This window comes from Chrysochloris asiatica, unplaced genomic scaffold (genome assembly GCF_000296735.1).
Source record: "Chrysochloris asiatica unplaced genomic scaffold, ChrAsi1.0 scaffold00309, whole genome shotgun sequence".
Lineage (NCBI taxonomy): Eukaryota > Metazoa > Chordata > Mammalia > Afrosoricida > Chrysochloridae > Chrysochloris > Chrysochloris asiatica.
Window position 1 is genome coordinate 2,031,937 of NW_006408827.1, and position 6,351 is coordinate 2,038,287.

Consider the following 6,351-nt stretch of genomic DNA (forward strand, 5'->3'; position numbering starts at 1 on the left):
TATTGTCAGGAGGGAACAGTCGCTGGAGAAGGATATCATGCTTGGTAAGATGGAGGGTCAGAGAAAAAAAGGAAGACCTCCAGTGAGATGGGTAGGCATTGATGGACTCAAGTGTGGCAGGGGTAGTGAGGTTGGCCCAGGATCAGACATTGTTTCACTCTGCTGTGCATGGGGTCGCTATGGGTCAGTTCTGACTTGATGGCGCCTGACAACAACAACGAGAAGGTAATTGAAATTACCATGGCTTAGGTCAGGTGCACATTAGTTCTCAAAGTAACATCATTGCTCTTTAACACTTTAAGGATATATTTTGCAGCAATTTTGCTAAATACTATATGTCCTTTGCTTTCCTGGTGCTTCCAAAGGCATTGATTACAGATCCTTGGAAAATGAAATCCTTGAAAATGTCAATCTTTTTTCTATTAATCATGATGTTTATTTACCAAGTCAGGAGGATATTTTTTCTTTACAATGAGTTGTAAACCATATAGAAAGCAGTAATCTTTGATTTTCACCAGCAATGCTACGTCATTTACAAAATTGTTAATAAGACTTCCTCCAATACTGATGTCATGTCTTACTCATATAGACAAGTTTATCCAATTATTTGATCAACATGGATTGAATAATTTTGGTGAAAGGATACAATTCTGATGCATATCTTCTGTGATTTCAAACCATGCATTATCCCCTTTTTTGTTTTTGAATGACTGCTTCTTGTTAAAAGTATAGTGTGAGAAAGAGTACAATTAATTGTTTAGTAATACTCATCCTTTGCAAATCTATCCATGGATTATTAGGATCCTATAGTCTAATTCATTTTCATACTCCATAAAATATAGATAAATATATTTCTGGTATTCTCTACTTTTAAGAAAGATTAACCTTCCTCAGTCTGAAATTGATCAAACATGAAATCATGATGTACTGATAATTACTGATGATTAGAGTGCAATTGTTAGAAACAAAGAGGAAGGAGCAGTAATTGGAAAGCATGGCTTTGGTAATAGAAATTATGCTGGAGATCACATGTTTCAATTTTGCAAGTCCAATTATTTGTTCATTGCCAATACCTTTTTAAACATGAAAGACGATTCTACCCATGGACCTCACCAGATGGAATACACAGAAATCAAATTCACTACATCTGCAGAAAGAAATGGTAGAAAAGCTCCATACCATCCACTAAAATAAGGTCAAGGGAAGACTGTGGAAAGAGCATCAATTGTTCATATGCAAGATCAAGCTGAAGCTGAAGCATATTTTAAAAAGTCTATGTGAGCAAAAATGTGACCGTAAATATAACCCACCTGAATTTAGAGATCATCTGAAGAACAGATATGATGCTTAGACACTAAAGACTGAAAACCAGAAGATCTGTGGAAGGACATCAAGATCATCATATAAGAAGAAAGCAAAAGGTAATTTAAAAGACAAGAAACAAGGAAAAGAAGAAAATGGAGGTCAGAAGAGACATTGAAACTTCCTCTACAGTGTGGTGGTGGCGGCAGTGTGGTTGCGTGGAATTAATTCTGACTCATAGCAACCCTATATAGGGTTTCTGAGGCTATAAAGCTTTTCGGGAGCAGAAAGCCTCATCTTTCTTCCATGGAACAACTGGTAGTTTAGAAATGCTGGCAGTGAGATTAGCAGCCCTACTTGTAGCCACTACACTATCAGAGTGCATCCTTTTACATTGTGGAGATAACAAAACTAATGCAAGACGTAAAAGAGCTGACTAGAAAATTCAAAAGGCAGCTCGAGAAAACAAGTCAAATAATATAATTAAATGTGCAAAGAGCTGGAGTTAAAAAACCGAAAGGGAAGAACACTCTTAGTATTTCTCAAGATAAAGGAATTGAAGAAAAATTGCAAACCTCGACTTGTACTACTGAAAAATTTTATGGGCAAAATCTGGAATCCTGGTGTGGTAGTATGGGTTAATGAGCTGAACTGCAGCAACAAAGATTTTCAAGCAAAGAAACTTGCAAAAGCAATAATTGTTCAAGATAATTTTAGTTATGTTATAAATTTATCACTGTGATATAATTGAATATTGATAAAATTACTATTATTTAAAATAAATGTCTAATACTTATTATCAGACTGCTGCACAGATATATGCTAATATGCTTTGTCAATATGACTTCAGTTATTGATTTTTATTAAATATTTAAAAATAAATTGACTTCTTTTTTACTTTTTAGTATGAATTCAATAAAGCTTTATAGATCATATAATCACTTTAGCATTTAGGAAATCATTTACTTTACATATTTAGTGGTCGCAAATCCCTCCACATAGCAACTGTTAATAGCACTTACCTCTATTCACTTTAACTACTGCATTCCTTCATGTGTCTCCTGCTGCCTTCATCTTTCCTCTTCTACCCTCCCTCATGTTTTATATTGTTTACTCTTTCACTGTCTTTAACATGTGTCCACACTTTAGACCATGAATAATTCCCACCCCCCTTGTAAGAGTCTTGGATTGTTACTTTTTTCAAGAAAAAATATATTTTTTTAACTTTTTACAACATTGGCTTTCTACAATGTTTGTCTTTTTTTTTGATTTACTAATTTCACTAAGCATAACGTCCTCCATGTACCACCAAATTCTGAGGTTTTTCAAAGGTTTATCATTATTCTTCAACATTTTGTAATATTGTGTTGTGTGTTTCTACCCAAGTTTAACCATTATTCTGATGATGAGTATTTTAGGCATTCACTATCTTTTTTATATCTCTCATGTAGAAAACATATAGAAGGATCCTGTTTTCTTACCCATTTTGCCTTCATGTCTCTTGACTGGTACATTTAATCCATTTACTTTTAGTATAATTATTAATAATTATGAATTGATGCCATTTTTCTGTGTTTGATTTTTGTTTGGTTTGGTTTCTTTGTCGTGCTGCTGGATTCTTTGTTCCATGACTCAATTTTCCATGCTAAGTTCATTTTGGTTATGGGTTTGTTTTTTTCATTTTATTTTCTGCTGTATTAATGTTTGCTAATCTTTCTGATTTTCCTCTTTTCTTATTTTGATGTGCATGTGTATTATTTTTCTTTGAGGTTATTCTGTAATTATGTATTATTTTTTCCCTGCTTAAAACAGTCTTGTTTTATCATGAAATCTTCTTGACTGCATTCCCTTGTAGAAATTCTGTATCTACATTATTCCCTCTTTTGGCTTTGTAGATGACTTCATTACACATTAATATTTCTGGGGCCCTATTTTCAGTTTTGTGTATTTGTTTTACTTTAAATATTTGTGTATCTGAATTGAGTTCTGGGTGGTGTCATCATGTATGATAATCTGACGTCTGCTGCTGTTTGTTCTTAGTCCAAAGAACTCCTGTTAGCATTATTTTTAAAGTTTGTCTGGTCATTACAAATTCCTTTCACTTTTGTTTTTCAGGAAATATCCTAATTTCTCTGACATATTTGAGTGACAGCTTTGCTAGGTATATCAGTCTTGGTTGGCATTTTTTCTTCTTCTGTTTTTTCTTTCAGAGTTTTGTATATGTCATCCCACTGCCTTCCTGCCTTCATGATAAATGCTGAGAAATCAGAGTTAAGTCTTATTGGTTCTTCTTTATAGGTAACTTTTCATTTTTCCTGAGTTTCTCTCAGCATTCTTTGCTTGTCTTTGAGTTAGGAAAGTTTGGTTCTGATATGTCTTCATTATTATTATTATTATTTTTAATCTATCCTGTGCTTATCTTCTCATTTTTCATGATGTTAGGGAAATTTTCTTCCAACAACTCTTCTATAATTTTATCTGTGCTTGTCTCTTCATGTTCTGCAATTCTGATAACCTATAAGTTGTTCATCGTCATGGTGTCCCACATAGCTGTTAAGCTTTCTTTCCTTGTTTCTGATTGTTCTTCTAACTTACTAGTATTGAGAGAATTACTTTGAAGCTCACTAATTTAGACATTCATTACATTGAATCAACTCCTTTGCTCTTTCAACATGTTGTGTATCTCTGAGGTTAATATTAATCTTCTGCACTTTTAATTGCAGATTTTGTAGTGTTGCAAAATTTGCACTTACTTTGTATGTTTGTTCTTGTATTGTTTTCCTAATGTCTTCTAAAGGTTTTATTGTGTTCTCCTTCTCTCCTTAATCTTTCTATCAATCATTTGGCGATATCTAATTAACATTCCTTTATATTCTCATTCAGTTAGTTCCATTACCTTTTCTTCTGGTTCTGCATCTTGGTCATTTGTTTGAGCCATTCTTCTTTCTTCCTATAAGGTAAAATTGTCTATCATCTCTGGGGTATTGTAAAAAGAAGCAATGCAGTTGTTAGAGCCAGAGGGGAGAAATGTTTGTTGTCTATCGGTCATTGTGAAAACAGACAGTGCATTTGTTGGACCCAGAGAAACAAAATCTCTGGTGTGCTTCTGAAATTCAAGGAATTCACAAGATAGCTATGATAAGGATGTGGTAGCAGAATTCCTGGCCCTAGATGTAGTTCCTATTTGCCATGGTGTTACCTTTGTTCAGGGCACTCAATCCAGAAGTAGGTCATGAGGGCCCTTGGTGATGCTGCTTTCAGTGTCTGTTAGGATCACAGAGAAGTTTGGGCCAGGGTGACTGGTTAAATGCTTATCTGGTGACTCATAGGGTTTTTCAGGTGTGAAGCCAAGTCCACCTGGATTCAGGCACCAAAGAAGCACACTAAAACAGCACACCAAAGCAGTGCAGCCAGCTCCTACCTCACACTGGTGTGGCTCCTAAACACATGGCTCCAAATTCCCAGAAAGAACAAGTTCTGAGCTGGGGGTAGATGAGGTCGGGAGCTAGTCACACATCTGATCACCAGGGGAGCATGGGGAAAAAGAATAAATCACACCTTTCCAGGCCTGAGTGAATCTGCTTTGCCAGACCTCCCTCCACTGCCAAAGTTGCTCACATGATGGTCGAGCAGAGTATGGCCAGTGTTTTTCAGCAATCAGTCTCCCAGTCTCCCAATCCTGCTCAGCCTCTCTTCCCAGGAAATACTCCATCAACCTATATAACTTTTCTTCTGAAGACCAGGGTGCCAGAACTTTCATCTGTGTCCATTTTCTTTAGTCTCTCCTAGGGTCTTGTACTAAGTCTAAACTGCCATTGTAAAAAGAGAAAAAGCACTCTCATTTTTTGTTTCATTTTAGATAACCTATTGCTGTGAGTCAAATCTGACTCATACCAACTCTAAAGGACAGATTAGAACTGTCATGTAAGTTTTCCAAGGCTGGTTTGAACTTTCAAACTTTTAGTTTACAAGCATGCATTTAACTATAGTTTAACCATGATTCCTCATTGAAGACAATTGTGGTTAAGTGCCATGGAGTAGATTACCACCCACAGGTACTCTTTATAGAGTTTCTGAGGAGTGGCTGTTGGATTTGAACAACCAACCTTGAGGTTAGCAATCCAGTGTTTATCCTTTAGTACCACATCATGACTAATCTTCATTGACGTTTAGTTCCACTGAAATATTTTCTTTATATAAATGAAGAAGAATATCTAGAATGCTCCATACAGGCAAGGATGGTGAGGCTTTGTCTTGCTTACTTTGGAGATTTCATCAAGAAAGCTAATCACTAAAAAGAGACATCATGTTTAGTATAGAAGAAAGTCAGACAAAGGAAAGGAAGTACTTCTTGATATGGATTGATACAGTATATACAGATGTAGCCTGAAACAACAACAACTGAGCAAGGAGCAAGCAATTTTTTTTTTGTTATACATGAGGTTATCATGTATCAGAACTGACTTTACAGCAGTGAACAAGAGTATTGAATTATATGCAAATATATATCAATCACACTTCGGGACTATGACATTTGTGTTGTATACAAGAAGGCATTTCATAACTAAACTTTATAAAAGTTACAGTATTTTTCTCAATATGACATTTGGCTTGTAGCATTACATTAAACCTTACATTGAAATAAAACTGTTCCTATCTATATTTTATTTATTTGTCTGTAGAGAAGTGGAAACTTACTTTTTTAAATGAACTTACCCAGGCTTCTTTTACTTACAACTAAAATTGTAATCAATCTTCTTTTAAATCCTATTTTCTTTGAGTTCATAGATAAATGATAGTAAACATATTTTAAAATTCAGAAAAAATTAATACAACTTAAATCATCATTCTAATTTGCTTAAAATTTTTATTGAGCTGCTCAATATTTAGATCACTGCTGAATCCATATAGAGAGACTACCACTGTTTCCAATATATTGATCTTGAAATAAAAATTCTGTCTGGGATAAGATTTTAGGGGTGTGAAGTCAGTGCTGCAAAAAAATTGAGTGAAATTTTGTATACCTCACTTTTTTTTTTACCTATGGAA